The sequence below is a fragment of the Bos javanicus genome, chromosome 7 (assembly GCF_032452875.1).
Source record: "Bos javanicus breed banteng chromosome 7, ARS-OSU_banteng_1.0, whole genome shotgun sequence".
Taxonomy (NCBI): Eukaryota; Metazoa; Chordata; class Mammalia; order Artiodactyla; family Bovidae; genus Bos; species Bos javanicus.
Window position 1 is genome coordinate 7,871,001 of NC_083874.1, and position 18,755 is coordinate 7,889,755.

Below are 18,755 nucleotides of genomic sequence, written 5' to 3' on the forward strand. Positions count from 1 at the left end.
AGCAACAGTTACACTTTCATATAATCAAAAGAACTGGAAGATAACCGCCCTTTTGAAATGGTACTGCTGGGTCTGTTTTCCTGTAAGCCTTTGAGCTGTCACACTTAGGAAGGCACTGGCCAGCGGGACGTTATTAGAAAAGAGGTGATAGAAAAGAGAGCACCTGGTATACAACAGGTGGTAACTGATTCATGACAAAACTTAGGTTGTGTGCACTGCTCTCAAGGAGCCTTATTGGAGACGTGAGATGGGTATTTATGAAAAAGTCAAATGGTAGAACTAAAAACAAATAAATTGCTTAGTAAGCAAGAAACGGTGCCTCTGAATCTTTTCTACTAATCATTCCTTAATACTGCATTTGTTTTGTTCAGTCACTAAGTTGCGTCTGACTTTGCAACCCTATGGACTCCAGCATGCCAGGCTCCCCTGTCAATCTCCCAGAGTTTGCTCAGATTCATGTCCATTGAATCAACAATGTTATCTAACCATCTCATTCTCTTCCAGCCCCTACTTCAATCTTTCAGGATCAGGGTCTTTTCCAATGAGTCAGCTCTTCGAATCAGATGGCCAAAGTATTGGAGCTTCAGCATCAGTCCTTCCAAGAAACTTTCAGGGTTGACTTCCTTTAGGATTGACTGGTTTGATCTTGCTGTCCAAGGGACTCAAGAGTCTTCTCCAACACCACAGTTCGAAAGAATCAATTCTTCGGTGTTCAGCCTTGTTTATAGTCTAACTCACATCTGTATAAGACTACTGGAAAACCCATAGCTTTGACTGTATGGACCTTTGTTGGCAAAGTGATGTCTCTACTTTTTAATACACTAGGTTTGTCATAGATTTCCTTCCATGGAGCAAGCGCCTTTTAATTTCATGGCTGCTGTCACTGTCCACAGTGATTTTGGAGCCCGAGAAAATAAAACTTGTCACTGTTTACATTTTTTCCCCATCTTATTTGCCTTGAACTGATGGGACTAGATGCCATGATATTCATTTTTTGAACATTGAGTTTTAAGCCAGCTTTTTCACTCTCTTTCACCCTTATCAAGAGACTAGTTCCTCTTCACTTTGTGCCATTAGAGTGGTATCATCTGCATATCTGAGGTTGCTGATACTTCTCCTGGCAATCTTGATTCCAGCTTGAGCCTGGCATTTCCCATGATGTACACTGCATATAACTTAAATAAGCAGGGTGACAATACACAGCCTTGTCATACTCCTTTCCCAATTTGGAACCAGTCAGTTGTTACGTCTGGTTCTGTCGTTTCTTGACCTGCATACAGTTTTCTTAGGAGACAGGTAAGGTGATCTGGCATTCCCATCTCTAGGAATTTTCCACAGTTTGCTGTGATCCACAAAGGCTTTAGTGTTGTTCACGAAGCAGAGTAGATGTTTTTCTGAAATTCCCTTGCTTTCTCTATGATCCAACAAATGTTGGCAATTTGATCTCTGATTCCTAGGCCTTTTCTGAATCCAGCTTGTATATCTGGAAGTTCTCGGTTCCAGAAGCTCGAACGGACTGCTGAGGCCTAGCTTGAAGGATTTTGAGCATAACCTTACTGGCATGTGAAATGAGCACAATTGTACAGTAATCTGAACATTCTTTGGCACTGCCCTTTAAGGTTGGAATGAAAACTGACCTCTTCCAGTCCTGTGGCCACTGCTGAGTTTTCCGCATTTGCTGACTAATACTGCATATACGTGGCTTAGTCACAGGTTATGCATGCCCGTTGAAGCTTGTTTTCTTGAGGCAAAAGTGTCTGAGAGAGAATAACAAAACTATGTAACTAGGTTTTTTTGGCCATGCCATGCGACTTGGGGAATCTTGGTTCCGCAGTCACCGGTGCCCTGAGCAGTCAAAGCATGGCGTCCTAACCTCTGAACTGCCAGGGAATTCCCTTGTTTTTCTTGTAAAATTAATACAAGGCCTGCCATTGAATCTGAATTTCTATTAAGTTCTTTTTACCACCACCCTTACCACCTACCCCCAGTATGAAATGACATGGTTCATTTTATTCCTAAATTTAGGTTTAAATGAGGCCCTCATTCCCCAAGATGGGGAGTCATTACTTGGTTGCACAAAAGGATGTCTTAATATGCCTGAGATGACAGGAATAAGTTGCAGGCTCACTCATTGGAAACGAATATTTATCAGTTATATCTTATCTGTAGGGGAGAAACCTGAGAGGGAAGTTAAGTGACTTCTAAGGCCCCACATTAAAGATGTGGGAATACTGTGACATCCCTGGTGGCTCAGTGGTAAGGAATCTGCCTACCATCCCTGGTCCAGGAAGATCCCAGTGCCTCAGAGCAGCCAAGCTTCTGTGACACATCTGTTGAGCCTGTGGTCTAGAGCCCGGGAGCCACAGCTAACTGAAGCCCGCAGACCCTAGAGCCTGTGCTCCACAACAGGAGAAGCCACCACAGTGAGAAGCCCACACGTCACAGCTAGATAAAAGTCCGTGCAGCAACGAGGACCCAGCACAGCCAAAAATTTTAAAAGTTAGTTAAAAAAAAATCCACCTTCCATGCATGGGACACGGGTTCAATCTGTAGTGGGGAAACTAAGATCCCACATGCCATGGAGCAATTAAGCCTGAGTGCTTCGGGGCCCACGAGCCACAGGCGCACAAGCCACAGCTAGAGAATCTGTGCCACAACGAAGATCCCACTACCCACAACTAAGACCCAATGCAGCCAAAAAAAAAAAAAAGATGTGGGAATCTGAAATACTGAGATCAATACACAGGTCTGTTTGGGACTTCCCTGGTGGTCGAGTGGCTAAGACTCCAAGCTCCCAAGTGCAGGAGGCCCAGGTTCGATCCCTGGTCAGGCAGGGAACTAGATTCCATATGCCACAAACTAACAGTTTGCATGCTGCAACTAAAAACAACAACAACAAAAAACAGGTTTAGAGAATGTATTCTCTGCTGCTGCTGCTGCTAAGTCGCTTCAGTCGTGTCCGACTCCGTGCGACCCCGTAGACGGCTGGCAGCAAAAAAATAATCTTACGAATGTCAACCTATTAATAGTTTCAGCTTTAGGTAATACTGTGGGTCTGTGTGATCCAATTGGGTTTTTATGAAGTTACTACAGTTGCTAAAGAGGAAAAAATACAATGTAATAACCAAAGTGCTCATTCAAGAGTACATAATTAGTATTTGTAAATCTTCTCTTAGATTTTGGACCATAAAGAAATCATGTCTACTGCTGAAAGTGATCCTGGCTCACCAAAAAAGAGGCCAGGAGTGATTAGACAGGCACCACAGAGTTCCAGTAGAATTTTAGAACAAAGTAGAAGAGACTTTTAGAACTGGGCCACTTCCTTCATCTTGTACCAGGACCCTGAGGCCTATGAGGTTTAGTTGGTTTTCTATAATCAGACTTAAGAGTCTATATACTTCCTCTCAAAACGCCATCTGGTCGAGTGTATACTTTATATGTATTCGAAAGAAACTGGAATTCAGCTTGGAGGATAACATAATGTGGTGGGGTAGGGAGGAATCTGTCCATTCTCACAGGGCTGGTATCAAAATTAAGTGACATAAGGGGACCTGCCTTGTGGTCCAGTGGATAAGACTCTGCACTCCCAGTGTAGAGGGCCAGGGTTCGTTCCCTAGTCAGGGAACTAGATCCCACATGCCTGAACTATTATATGTGTTTACATGCTGCAGTGAAGATCCTGCCTGCCACAACTAAGACCCAGTGCAGCCAAATAAATATTTTTTAAAATTGTATAATAAATACTTGGCACTGTTGGAAAAAAAAGTGGTTTATAAGTTTTTTCCGCCCCAAGAGGTAAAATTCATGTGACAAAATGGGCTGTTAACCACTTTAAAGCTGATGGTGCAGTGGTATTCAGCACACTCACAAAGTTGTGCAACCATCTCTTATAACTGGTTCCAAGACATTTCTCTCACCCTTCAAGGATACTCCTGATCCACCAGTAGTTTCTCCCCACTCCTCCTCCCTAGTCTCCTGACAACCACTCATCTGCTTCCTGTCTTCATTTATCAATTCTGGTCGGCTTCTTAAGTAAGCATTCATGTTTTTGAGGTTCCTCCATGTTGCAGCCTGTATCAGTAGTTCATTCCTTTATATGGCTGAATATCCCATTGTAAGGACACACCACATTTATTTATCCAGTTGTAGTATATATATATATGATGAGATATTCAGTCATATAAGGGGATGAAGTATTCATTTATTCAGCTGGCTCCCCAGGTGGCCAGAATCTGCCTGACAATGCAGGACACGCAAGTTCAATCCCTGGGTCGGGAAGATCCCTGGAGGAGGAAACGGCGGCCCACTCCAGTATTCTTGCCTGGAAAATTACATGGACAGAGAAGCTTGGGGTTGCAAAGAGCTGGACACGACTGAGAGACTGAGTATGTACACCACATGTCATGTGGGATCTTAGTTACCTAATGAGGGGTTAAACCCATGCCCCCTGCATTGGAAGCATGCAGTCTTAACGACTGGACTGCCAGGGAAATCCATTGAGTACCTTTTTTGAGGGAGGGGGCTTTGCGGGGTCTTTGTTGGGGAAATCGGGGGCTTCTTGAGTTGTGGAGCACAGGATCTAGAGCACGCAGGCTCAGCAGTTGAGGCACATGGGTTTCTCTCTAGCTGTGATGTGCACATGTGGGATCTTAGTTCACCTCCAGGGATGGAACCTGAGTCCCCGCATTGGAAGGCTGATTCTTAACCACTGGACCACCAGGGAAGTCTCTGAGTACCTATTTTCAATTTTGCAGGGTATATACCTAGCACAGAAATTACTATATCATATGGTAATTCTTATGTTTAAAATTTTGAGGACGCACCAAATTTTTTCATAGCAGCTGTACCATTTTCCATTCCAATCAGCAATTTGCAAGGGTTCCACTTTCTCTACATCCTTCAGTTCAGTTCAGTCACTCAGTCATGTCTGACTCTTTGTGACCCCATGGACTGCAGTATGCCAGGCTTCCCTGTCCATCACCAACTCCCGGAGTTTACACAAATTCATGTCCATTGAGTCAGTGATACCATCCAAACATCCCATCCTCTGCCGTCCTTCTCCTCCCACCTTCAATCTTTCCCAGAATCAGGGTCTTTTCAAATGAGTCAGTTCTTTGCATCAGGTGGCCAAAGTATTGATTGGAGCTTCAGCTTCAGCATCAGTCCCTCCAATGAATATTCAGGGCTGATTTCCTTTAGGATTGACTGGTTGGATCTCCTTGCAGTCCAAGGGACTCTCAAGAGTCTTCTCCAACACAGTTCAAAAGCATCAATTCTTCAGCGCTCAGCTTTCTTTATAGTCCAGCTCTTACAACCATACATGACCACTGGAAAAACCATAACTTTTGAAGTGGTATGTGTCTCACTGTGAGTTTTTTTTTTTTTTTGATGACACTGTATGGCATATGGGATCTTAGTTCCCTGACCAGGGATTGAACCTGGGCCCATGGCAGTGAAAGCATGGTGTCCTAACCACTGGATTGCCAGGGAACTCTTTTACTGTGGTTTTGACCTACATTTTCCTAATGACAAATGATGTTGGGCTCCCTTCCATGGGTTTTTGGTCCAGTCCAATTTATCTTTTTTTCTCTGTTGCTTGTACTTTGGGTGTGATAGGTAAATCATTGCCAATTCCAAGGCTGTGAAGATTTACCCCTATGTTTTCTTCTAAGAGTTTTATGGTTTTAGCCCTTACGTTTAAGTCTATGATCTATTTTGAGTTAATTTTTGTATATGGTAGGAGGTGGTCTTGCTGATGCTGCCGATAAGTTGCTTCAGTCATATCTGACTCTGTGCGACCCCATAGACAGCAGCCCACCAGGCTCCCCCATCCCTGGGATTCTCCAGGCAAGAACACTGGAGTGGGTTGCCATTTCCTTCTCCAATGCATCAAAGTGAAGTTGCTCAGTCGTGTCTGACTCCTAGCGACCCCATGGACTGTAGCCTACCAGGCTCCTCTGTCCATGAGATTTTCCAGGCAAGAGTACTGGAGTGGGTCGCCATTGCCTTCTCAAGGAGGTAGTCCTACCATATACAAAAATTCTATTCCATGTGATATCCAGTTTTCTCAGCACCATTTGTTGAGAGAGATCATTCATCTTTCCCCATTGAATGATCTGGGACACAGTTGTCAAAAACAAGTTGACCATAGCTTCATGGATTGATTTCTGTACTCTGTATTTTTTTGCTCTTTATATCTATCCTCATGCCAATACCATTAAGTAGATTTATAGTAAGATTTGGAATTAGGAAATGTGAATCTTTCAATGTTCTTCCCCTTTTTCAGGATTGTTTTGGTTATTCTGCATGTGAAGTCGCTTCAGTTCAGTCCAGTTCAGTCGCTCAGTCGTGTCCGACTCTTTGTGACCCCATGAATTGCAGCACACCAGGCCTCCCTGTCCATCACCAACTCCCGGAGTTCACTCAGACTCACGTCCATCAAGTCAGTGATGTCATCCAGCCATCTCATCCTCTGTCGTCCCCTTCTCCTCCTGCCCCCAATCCCTCACAGCATCAGAGTCTTTTCCAATGAGTCAACTCTTCGCATGAGGTGGCCAAAGTACTGGAGTTTCAGCTTTAGCATCATTCCTTCCAAAGAAATCCCAGGGCTGATCTCCTTCAGAATGGACTGGTTGGATCTCCTTGCAGTCCAAGGGACTCTCAAGAGTCTTCTCCAACACCACAGTTCAAAAGCATCAATTCTTCGGCGCTCAGCCTTCTTCACAGTCCAACTCTCACATCCATACATGACCACAGGAAAAACCATAGCCTTGACTAGACGGACCTTTGTTGGCAAAGTAATGTCTCTGCTTTTCAATATGCTATCTAGGTTGGACATAACTTTCTTTCCAAGGAGTAAGCGTCTTTTAATTTCATGGCTGCAGTCACCATCTGCAGTAATTTTGGAGCCCAGAAAAATAGTCTGACACTGTTTCCACTCTTTCCCCATTTATTTCCCATGAAGTGATGGGACCGGATGCCATGATCTTCGTTTTCTGAATGTGGAGCTTCAAGCCAACTTTTTCACTCTCCTTTTTCACTTTCATCAAGAGGCTTTTTAGTTCCTCTTCACTTTCTGCCATAATGGTGGTGTCATCTGCATATCTCAGGTTATTGATATTTCTCCCGGCAATCTTGATTCCAGCTGGTGCTTCTTCCAGCCCAGCGTTTCTCATGATGTACTCTGCATATAAGTTAAATAAGCAGGGTGACAATCTACAGCCTTGACGTACTCCTTTTCCTATTTGGAACCAGTCTGTTGTTCCATGTCCAGTTCTAACTGTTGCTTCCTGACCTGCATACAGATTTCTCAAGAGGCAGGTCAGGTGGTTTGGTATTCCCATCTCTTTCAGAATTTTCCACAGTTTATTGTGATCCACACAGTCAAAGGCTTTGGCATAGTCAATAAAGCAGAAATAGATGTTTTTCTGGAACTCTCTTGCTTTTTCCATGATCCAGCAGATGTTGACAATTTGATCTCTGGTTCCTCTGCCTTTTCTAAAACCAGCTTGAACATCAGGAAGTTCACGGTTCACGTATTGCTGAAGCCTGGCTTGGAGAATTTTGAGCATTACTTTACTAGCGTGTGAGATGAGTGCAATTGTGTGGTAGTTTGAGCATTCTTTGGCATTGCCTTTCTTTGGGATTGTAATGAAAACTGACCTTTTCCAGTCCTGTGGCCACTGCTGAGTTTTCCAGATTTGCTGGCATATTGAGTGCAGCACTTTCACAGCATCATCTTTCAGGATTTGAAATAGCTCAACTGGAATGCCATCACCTCCACCAGCTTTGTTTGTAGTGATGCTTTCTAAGGCCCACTTGACTTCACATTCCAGGATGTCTGGCTCTAGGTGAGTGATCACACCATCGTGATTATCTGGATCGTGAAGATCTTTTTTGTACAGTTCTTCTGTGTATTCTTGCCACCTCTTCTTAATATCTTCTGCTTCTGTTAGGTCCATAGCATTTCTGTCCTTTATTGAGCCCATCTTTGCATGAAATGTTCCATTGGTGTCTCTAATTTTCTTGAAGAGATCTCTAGTGTTTCCCATTCTGTTGTTTTCCTCTATTTCTTTGCATTGATCACTGAGGAAGGCTTTCTTATCTCTCCTTGCTATTCTTTGGAACTCTGCATTCAGATGCTTGTATCTTTCCTTTTCTCCTTTGCTTTTCGCTTCTCTTCTTTTCACAGCTATTTGTAAGGCCTCCCCAGATAGCCATTTTGCTTTTTTGCATTTCTTTTCCATGGGGATGGTCTTGATCCCTGTCTCCCGTACCATGTCACAAACCTCCGTCCATAGTTCATCAGGCACTCTATCTATCAGATCTAGTCCCTTAAATCTATTTCTCACTTCCACGGTATAATCATAAGGTATTTGATTTAGGTCATACCTGAATGGTCTAGTGGTTTTCCCTACTTTCTTCAATTTCAGTCTGAATTTGGTAATAAGGAGTTCATGATCTGAGCCACAGTCAGCTCCTGGTCTTGTTTTTGTTGACTGTATAGAGATTCTCCATCTTTGGCTGCAAAGAATATAATCAATCTGATTTCGGTGATGTCCACGTGTAGAGTCTTCTCTTGTGTTGTTGGAAGAAGGTGTTAACTTTAGGGTTATCTTATTTTCTACACATAAGTCAATGATACTCTGGCAGCAATTACACTGAATCTGTAGACCAATTTGGAGATTACTGTCATCTGTAAAAGATTAAGTTTTTCAACTCATGATTATGGATGTCTTTCCACTATTTAGTTCTTCTTTAACTTCTTTAAGCAGTATTCTGTAGTTTCCAATGCATAACTTCTGCACTTACTTTGTCAAATTTATTCCTAAGTATTCTTTTGGTGCAACTGTAAATGGAATTGTTTTCTTTGTCTTTTAGCTGCACTGCACAGCTTGTGGGATTTTAGTTCCCCAACCATGAACCAAACCCGGGCATGGATCGAACCTCAGCAGTGACAGCAGAGTCCTAACCACTGGTCCACCAGAGAATTTGCAATACATTATTTTTTATAAAGTTACTTATATCTTTAGTAATTTCTCCTTACTGTGAATTGCATTAAGTTTATGGGGACGACCGTGTGTCTAGGTTCCTGCAAATACTCCTAATTCCAGCCAATCCATTTAAGCTGGATTCTTTAAATAAAGAACGTAAAGTATACAGCAGCTTCTTTATGAGTAAGGTCAACACATTGACTGCTGAACGCCTGCAGGGCCAAGGCATTGTGGATGCATGCATCAACTCTTTGTTCAGTAACCTGCCCACAGATACAAACTCAGGACAGAGCCTCAACTTGCCCCATGGGAAATGCTTGGATATTTTAGCCTCTTAGATGCCTACAAAGATTTGGGAGCATTTCTCTAAAGAGGAGTGAAGACAGACAGCTCACAAATATATCATAGATTTCCCTTATTTGCTGCCTTGAAATTATCTTAGGAAAAATTCCTCTGTAGAGATAAGCCCCAAGGGTCAATGACTGACTAACTTCAGGGTAACAGAATGTGTGAACTGTTTACTACAATAGTCCCCAGAAGGAAAACTCTAGCCTCCTTAGAGACCTAAGTTCCTAACTCATTCCCATTGGAAGAGAACTTAAAGATTATACTGTTTGTCTCAAAAGAACTAAGACCACAGCAATATCCCCCAGTGACTGAAATACACTTTGTCTAGTTTAACAATGCAAAACCAGGGCAACTAAAGGGGATATTTTGGGAGAAGGAAGAATTTGCTTGCCACACTGTTCATCAACCCCACGAAGGCTGAAACATGTCTTCCCTAGGGGAAAGGGTATTTGGTCCCAGGATGTGTTATTAGTTATCTACTGCTGCATAACAAACTACTCCAAAATTTACTGTTAAAAAATTAAAGCACACTTAGCATTTTATAATTTCTGGAAGTCAGATGTCACTTGGTTGGGTCCTCTGGTTGGAATTACAGGATTGTAATCAAAGTGTTGGCCTAGGCTGTGGTTTCTTCTGAAGGTTTGACTATGGATCTACTTTCAAGGGTATTGATGTGTTTGCTGGCAGAACTAAGTTCCTTGCAGTTGTTGGACTGACGGCTTTAGTCCAGTGCTGGCATTGACCAGATGCTACCCTCAGTCCCTTGCCACATGGGCCTCTCCTACATGGCAGCTTGCTTCATCAAAAAAGTTGAAGCCGAAAAGGCAAAAAAGAGTCCAGCTGGAAAGTCAGTCTTTTGTAACCTAATCATGAAACAGATACCCTATTGCTTTTGCCATAATTTTTTTGTCATCAACAAGTCAACAGACCACACTCAAGGGGAGGAGTTTAGATAGGGGTAATCTTTGGGGGCCATTTTTGAAAGCTGGCTACCAGACAATACTAGTATAAATCTAGATACAAATGCTTTTTTTTTTTTTTTTTGGCTGCACTGCTCAGCATGGGGGATGTTAGTTTTCTGGCCAGGAATCGAACCTGTGCCCCCTGCATTGGGAGCACAGAGTCTTAACCATTGGAATGCTGGAGAAGTCCCCAGATGCAAGAACCTGCTTCATCAGCGCATTTGTCTTGAAGATGAAAGAAGCAAAAAAGATGTAAGCTTTCAGTCCTGATATGTACTTACTCCAGTTAGAGCATTCCAACATGGGCTTATCCATGAAGTCCTTGCTGAAATAAATGGTCAGGTATCCTTCACCAAAATAGGCTGGCTGAAATTATAGTGAAGATCTGTCAAGATACCTTTTCTGCTCAGCAAATGCTGAAGAGAATTTTTGAGCAGTTGGGGCAATTTTACTTGACTTGTCTTTCATTTTGATGCCATGATGATTCCAGAACAGCTTGAATCCCTGTGACCACCAGTAGCTCATGATAAAAATTTTACTTCCTGGCCATACACTCAGAAGTTTGTCCATGTCAACTTCATCATTACCTTTTTCTGTTCAGTTCTCTTCACTTAGGCACAGTTTTCTTTGTTTATATAATTTATTCTTTTCTTTCCTTAAAAAATGAATATATGATACAAATATGCATAAAACATTGACCAAATAATTACAAAGTAAACACATAATCAAGAAGCAAAATACTTTCCAGCCATGTAAGATGAAAAAGACCCCTGTACAACACTGTGCTTATACTTAATGTACTATACATGTAACAATTTAAAAGGGTAGATGTAATGTTTTTTTACCACACACACACACAAGTGAATCAATAGGACCATGCGAGGTTTTCGATCTAAAAAGTTTTAAAGGAAAAGAAATAGAATACTGCTATACCTCAGAAATCGGTTACCAACCCCATTCTCTTCATCCCTTCCTGATCACCCTGTCAAGTAACCAGTGGTAATTACCTGCTTGTTTTTTATAGTTCCCACACTCCACTGGTTCTTGCCCAGAACACATCCAAATCAAGGAAAGAAGCAGCAGTCCTCCTATCTCCACAGGATTTTGTGATGCTGGATCTCAGGTTCAGAGCTTCTCAGGTGACAGGAAATTGTATAATTTCCCTAAAAATCTCCACATATTTTTATCTGTTTTAGAAATCAGCATAGAAATGGAATCATCACATATGCCTTGCTTCTTTGGTTTTCCTCTGTGCTATTGTGAGTTTCATCTGTGCTATTGTGTGTGGCTGTGATTTGTTCGTTTTCATTATACTACATTCTACCAGGCAGACATTTAGGTTGTTTTCAGTGTGGGCTCTAAGGACTATGCTGAACTTTCTTAAGTACGTCACTGAGAGTTTCCATGGATTGGAATTAGTGGGCCATGGAGTGTACAGAGCTTCAACTTCACCAAACAAGGCCAAATGTATTCTAAAATGATTGAACCAAGCAATGAGCAGTATATAAGAGCTCCTACTATCATTCCTTTGACTTCCAGACTCCTTCCTCTTGAATACTTTTATCCCATGTGTAATACTTGCATTTTCTTTCCACTTTGAAACTTAAAGAAAAAAAAATCACTTCCTTTTCAAAATTGCAATTGTATGGTTCTTCACACTAGGTCTTCCAGCACTCTCATTATTTTAAGTGTTATAGTGAATGATATTTGTAAATAATTTGAAACTAAGCAACCGCAAATAAACATGAACAAAGTAGCAGAAACCAAAATGACCCTTAGAGCCACCTTGTACCTATTTGTGGCTGACAGAATTACAGTGCTTTATTCTGAAACTTATTTTTGTTCTTAGCTAGCTTTTGAGTTAAAAAATTGGCAAGCATAATGGTTGACGAGTGTGTCGTTATATGTTTGTTAATACCCATAAGACGCACAACACAAAAAGTGAACTCTAATGCAAACTGTGAACTTTAGTTAATAATGTGTCACTATTGGCCCATTGACCCTAACCAGTGTACCACATTCTGCAAGATGGGGAAAGTGAAAGGTGTAAGGGAACTCTGTGCTTTCTACTCAATGTTAAATCTAAAACTGCTTTCCCAAAACTATTAATTAAACAAACAAACTGTAAGCAGAATAGCTTCTGTATAATGGTAAAGAAATTTCCATTTCTCTAAACTTGAGGTTCAAGAGCAGAGATCAGCAAATGTATGGGACAAATCTGGACTGCTGTCTGTTTTTCCAAGGCCTTCCAGCAAAGAATGGTTTTCATATTTTTTCAATGGTTAGGGGAAAAAAAAAAAGAACAACATTTTGTGACTTTTGAAATTTACGTGAAATTCTCATTTTAGTATCCATAAAGTTTTATTGGAACACATATTAATTATGGCTGCTTTTGTAGTACAATGGCAGAGCTACAGACTGGTTATGTTACAGAGATTGCATGGCCCACAAATGCTACCTGGCTCTTTATAGAAAACATTTATTAGGAGTACCCTGGCAGTCCAGTGGTTGGGACTCTGTCCTTTCATTGGGGGTTAGGAGGGGCACAGGTTTGATCCCTGTTAGGGGTCCCACAAAGCACATTAGGTGAGCAAAAAAAAAAAAACCACAAAAAACACAACAACAAAGAGTTAATTCCTGGGTTAGAGAATGCAGCCTTTGTGGAGTCATGAGATCTGAGTTCTAACATGTAAACATGTGATCTTGGGTGAGACATTGCTCTCCTACAAGATTTTTGGACAAAGCTTTTGGGACTGCCTTCACAGCTTGTAAATTCTCTTCAGGTTGGATTTGACTTCCAGTCATAGCCAAAAGCCCTGTAGTAAGGCCCAGTAAATCAAGCTAGATATTATGGTTTTGTCTAAAATGAAGTGTAACAAAAGACTTTGTTATGTGACTTGCAAACTGGCAGTTCCAAATGCTTCCCAAAACATGTTTACAGCAACAACAATAAATTAAGTAGATAATGCAACTAGGCTACTATGGGGAAGATGAGCTTTAAATGGATATACTCTGTTTTGTCTTTTTTTTTCTTAAAAAAGGTTGTTACTCCATATTCATTTATCCCTGTGTACTTTCCTATTCTTTTTCCATTTCTCATCAGCTTCTGCAAATTGTCAGATATGTGACATTAGGAGCCAGAGATATTCACAAATTTCAATATTCTGTAATACAGTACTAGAATAAACCTTATTAATGAACCTGTTATAATTACCTCCTTTGTTGCTGGTACTTAATAGTTTGTTACTTTATACTTTGTTAAAATAAAGGGCAAAAGTCTTTACTTTGCCCAGGACCTATCATTAATTTATAATTGACCTTAGTGAAGAGTGAGCAAACCCCATCAGTCAGGTCAGTTCTCAGTCGTGTCCAATTCTCTGTGACCCCGTGGACTGACTGCAGCATGCCAGGCTTCCCTGTCCATCAGCAGCTCCCGGAGCTTGTTCAGACTCATGTCCATCGAGTCAATGATACCATTCAACCATATCTCATCCTCTGTTGTCCCCTTCTCCTGCCTTCAATCTTTCCCAGAATCAGAGTCTTTTCCAATGAGTCAGTTCTTTGCATCAGGTGGCCAAAGTATTGGAGACTCAGCTTCAGCATCTGTCCTTGCAATGAATATTCAGGACTGACTTCCTTTAGGATGGACTGGTTGGAGCTTCTTGCAGTCCAAGGGACTCTCAAGAGTCTTCTCCAACACCATAGTTCAAAAGCATCAATTCTTCGGTGCTCAGCTTTCTTTATAGTCCAACTCTCACATCCATAGATGACTACTGGAAAAACCATAGCCTTGACTAGATGGACCTTTGTTGGCAAAGTAATGTCTCTGCTTTTTAATATGCTATCTAGGTTGGACTTCCCTGGTGGCTCTGATGGTAAAGTGTCTGCCTACAATGCGGGAGACCTGGGTTCAATCCCTGGGTTAGGAAGATCTCCTGGAGAAGGAAATGGCAACCCACTCCAGTATTCTTGCCTGGAAAATCCCATGGACAGAAGAGCCTGGTAGGCTACAGTCCATGGGGTTGTAAAGAGTCAGACACGACTGAGCGACTTCACTTTCACTTTCAGGTTGGTCATAGCTTTTCTTCCAAGGAGCAAGCATCTTTCAATTTCATGGCTACAGTCACCATCTGCAGTGATTTTAGAGCCTGAGAAAATAAAGTCTGTCACTGTTTCCATTGATTCCCCATCCATTTTCCATGAAGTAATGGGACCGGATGCCATGATTTTAGTTTTTTGAATGTTGAGTTTTAAGCCAGCTTTTTCACTCTCCTCTTTCACTTTCATCAAGAGGCTCTTCAGTTCCTCTTCACTTTATGCCATAAGGGTGGTATCACCTGCGTATCTCAGGTTATTGATATTTCTGTCCGTAATCTTGATTCCAGCTTGTGCTTCATCCAGCCCAGCATTTCCTATGATGTACTCTGCACATAAGTTAAATAAGCAGGGTGACAACATACAGCCTTGACGTACTCATTTCCCAATTTGGAACCAGTCTGTTGTTCCATGTCTAGTTCTAACTGTTGCTTCTTGACCTGCATACAGGTTTCTCAGGGGAGCAAACCCCATAAGAGAGTCAAAACTATTTGACTGCTATCCTAGTGTATCAATATGTTCTGAAAGAAGGGGACATCAGGAATTTTTTTAAATTACCTAGACTTTTTTGAAGAACTGAGTTTGCTATTTTTAAAGGATGGGACTTAAAATGCTAAAAGAGTGATAATAAGGGCAAAAGGGGAAAAGAGGTTATGGCTCTCCATATGAAAATTTTAACAGGATTACCACATTAAATTGTAAGCAACCTAAACCTAATCTCTTTGTTTTAGGGAGCTGGCTTGTGGTTTGGATTTTAAGGATGAGAAGGTCAGCTGGGGGCCAACTGCAGGGAGAGCGCCCTAGGCATAGAGTCTGATACCTTCCAGTCCTTAGATCCCAGTGGCTGGCGAGCCAGCCAAGAAAGATGCCACCCCAGCCTTGCTAACACCTCCTCTCCCACCTGCCTTCCCTCACCCCAGCGCCCCCATCGCAGCTCTCTCCCTTAACGTTCAAGCCCCATCCTACTCCAGCCTCCTCCAACACCCTTCAACCTCCCCTGCAGCGCGGCCTCCCTCAGGCAGGTGTCTCTCCCGGCCTCTGCCATCAGTCTGTGGAGCCTATCCTCACTGTCTTCCCTCTCTTTGAGGGCCTGTCATCAATCCCTTTTTAAATTTTTGGACGTCTCCCTCTGTTTTCAGATGTTTTCCCTCAGGCTCAATTTTCAGCCTTCCCTCCGACTATTCCCTCCCTCAGTCCAAGGGATCCCCTTTCTCAGCCTGCATGTCTCCTCGCTCGCTCTCAAGTGTTTCCTCTCCGTCTTCAGGATCCCAACTCTCGGTCTGTGAGGTCCCCTCTCAGTCTGAGGTGTATCCTTTTCGGTCTTCGGGGTCCCCTCACGGTCTGGGGGGGGGGGTCCCCTCTAGGTCTGAAGTATCTCCCCTCTCGGTCTGCGAGGTCCTCTCTCCCGGTCTGAGATTACTCCTCCCTCGTTCTGCGGGGCTCCTTCCCTCCGAGGAAGCGGTCCCCTACCTCAGGTGTGCAAAATCTCTCGTCAGCACTCACCCTTGGTCTGGTGTGGGGTGTGGGAGGGTTGGGGGGGGGGGTGGAAATCTCATCTCTCCGCGGGCCGCGAGCACCTGCTTTCCCCACTCACCGCCCAGCCACCAGCTCGCTTAAGCTCGCTCCCGCTGGTCACGGTTTGGGGCGCGCACGCCGGGCGGCGGCAGCGCGTGACCGCGCCCGCAGCGTGCGCGGTGACGTCAGTGCGCTGGCGGCGGCGGCGGTAGCGGCGGCACGGCTGTTTGTTCTGCTCTCCCGCAGCCGAGGAGCCGAAGCGGGGGCTGCGGCGGCGGCGGCGGCGGCTGCCGGCAGTGCCCGCGGCCGAGCTGGGCCTGTGAGCGCGGCGGAGCGGCGGGCGGGCCCCGGCGCCGCGCAGGCAGCCCGAAGAGGAGGGGGCGGCGGCGGGCGGCCGGCGGGGGCGGCGTGCGGCCTAGCGTCTCAGGTGAGGACCGGTGCCCTTCGGGGCAGCAGACGGCGTGGGGCAGCCTTCTGGGGCCCGCGGCGCGGTCCGCGTAACCTGCATTGCGTAATGGGGCTGGTGCGCCAGGAGCTACGCCATCGGCGCGGCGCGGGGGCGGGGAGGCCGGGGCGACGCGGGCTCCGGCCTGCGGGCCTCCCGCGTCCCCGCGCCGCTCGCGCCGGGCTAGGGCCGCTTGCGCCGTTGGCGTCGGGGCGGCAGGGCGGCTCGCGAGCGCCCCGCCGTTGGCGCCAGCGCGCCCCGGCTCTGGCTGGGCGGCCGGGCAGGGGCGCGGGCGGGGGGCGCGGGCGCAGCGGCGGGGCGGGTGGCCGGGGGCGGGCAGGGGGCGGGCCGAGGCGCCCGGCACTTCCTGTCGCCGCCATTTTGTCAAGTGAGGAGGAGGAGGAGGAGGAGGGAGGAGGAAGCGGCCGCCGCGGAGTCCGCGGTGCGCCAGGCCCGGGTAAGTCCGGGCCCGGCGTGGTGGTCACGAGCGCCGCTGTTTCCGGCCGCGGTCCCCGGGGCGCCCTCGGCCCCGGTGTTCACGTGGGGCGGCCCGACGCGCCCTCCCTCTGGAGCTTTGGTCCTCTGGCTCAGGCCGGGGCAGCGCGCCCCCGCCCTCATTTCCTCACCTTCCGGACTGTCCCTCGGAGCTCTGCGGAGAACGGAGCTGGTCCCCAGGTGGAGGGAGGAGGCTGCCGCCGTACACCTACCCGGAGAGAGGCCGTTGGGGGCGGGAGCCGTGCTCCGAGGGGCGAGCCTGGCCCCCTTTACCCACCCACTCCCGGCCCGGCAGCCCCTCACTGGGTGCTTTGTTTTGTTCGGTCGGTGCTCGCTGGCGTCCTTGCCACCGTCTCGTCTATTTGCAGTATTGTGCGTGGTGGTGGTTTGGGGTGGGGATATGGGGGAGTTGTGATTCAGCGAAATAAAATGACCCTCCCCTCCAAAACGGAAATAGCACAACTTCTCCCGACTGAGATACCCGTAAGGCCCAGGCTTGGATGAGGATGGGAAATCCCACTCTGGTGTAGTGGACTGTACAGATACTTGTGTTTAGGCCTATGGATGAGTCATGTGCTTTTACTGTGTGGCTGACCTCTCTTTTACTCAGGATCACGCACTGTATTTTGAAGTGTTATTTTTGTTTACTCATTTAACGTTTTGTGCAACCTGGTCCTATGTATGGTCTTGGCCCTTGGGTTACTTTTTATGTGTGTGCTGGATGCAAGAGGTAACCTCTTGGAGTCTGCGCCTCATGAGAATTAAAGTGCCTTTGCTTACCTTCAAGAGGGTTTTCCCTGCCCGTTGTTTACAAAGACCATCAGAGTACCTCTAAGCCAGTGGCTCTTAGGTGCTGTACTAATATTTGGGAGATTTCTATGAATGGGGCTGTCAGGTTCCTTAAATTGTTGGTTCTTGGGATTTAGTTCTTGGAGGTTGTAAAGAAAGGAATTCCCAATAGGATTTATGAGTATGTTACCAGTTTCAAGAAGTTTTTGGATGGCACAGTCTGTTTTATGACCTTGCCAGTAATATGATAAAACATTACTTTCTGTTGAATTTGGATGGGGTTTATCTTTCCACCAAGGTTTTAGGTAACTGACCTGTTCTCCCCCCAGTCTTCAACCTGGGAAAGATAAACTTCTCCGATGATTTCCCTCAACCAAATCGAGAAAAGTGTGATCTGAAACAAATGCATTGCTCCCTGTTACCTGCCATACCCACTTAACCTTAGTAGGAAACAGTATTTAAGGGCTCAAGCTGTGGAGTGAGTCTCTTAAGGTGGTTTTAGTTTGTCTTATCTGAGGACGTGAACCCACATGTGTGCATCTTGCTAGAATTCAGCCCCAACCAAATTGCTGAAGATAAGAAATTTTGCCAACAGATGAAAAGTTAGAACGCAAAAGTGACTGCATTTTAAGGATGGGTTGGCTGTTTGAGGTGTCTTTAAGGCTACTCTTCCTGGTTGAGAGGGTGATGAGAAAAAATATTACTTAAGAAGTGCAAGAGAATCATTGGCCACTTTGTAAAATTTCCACTAAATTATTGAATTGTTTAATGGAATTTAGACTTTGTTTCCAAAAGTTACCCTTTTGAGCCAGTTGTTGTGATCTTGGAACTAAATTGCACTTTTGCTTTTGGAGGTGGAGGGGATGCAATATTTTCGTGTTACACAATTCAGGTTATTGAATGACTTGAGATTATGAATTTTAGAGGGAGATTGGAGTCTTTTTATTTAAATTTTCAGTAAAAACCATTTGGTATCAATGATTTGAAAACCTTGGGCTGTTAAATCTGCTCTGAGAGCCCACTGTCGTCTGTATCAATAGACGTTGTCTATATCAACGTTTCAGATTCTGATTTTGAATAAAATTGTAAGTTAGACACGTTTGTCTTTATGTT

General features: G+C 44.7%; 1 protein-coding gene across 2 annotated transcripts in view; it reads left to right on the plus strand.

The window, feature by feature from the left end:
• Positions 1-16,250: 16,250 nt before the first annotated feature.
• Positions 16,251-18,755, plus strand: part of BRD4 (bromodomain containing 4) — an 87,586-nt gene continuing 85,081 nt past the window's right edge. For both annotated transcript variants that reach the window (XM_061421789.1, XM_061421790.1), the window contains exon 1: positions 16,251-16,340. The gene's annotated coding sequence lies outside the window, so the exon portion shown is untranslated. The remainder of the gene's footprint in view (positions 16,341-18,755) is intronic.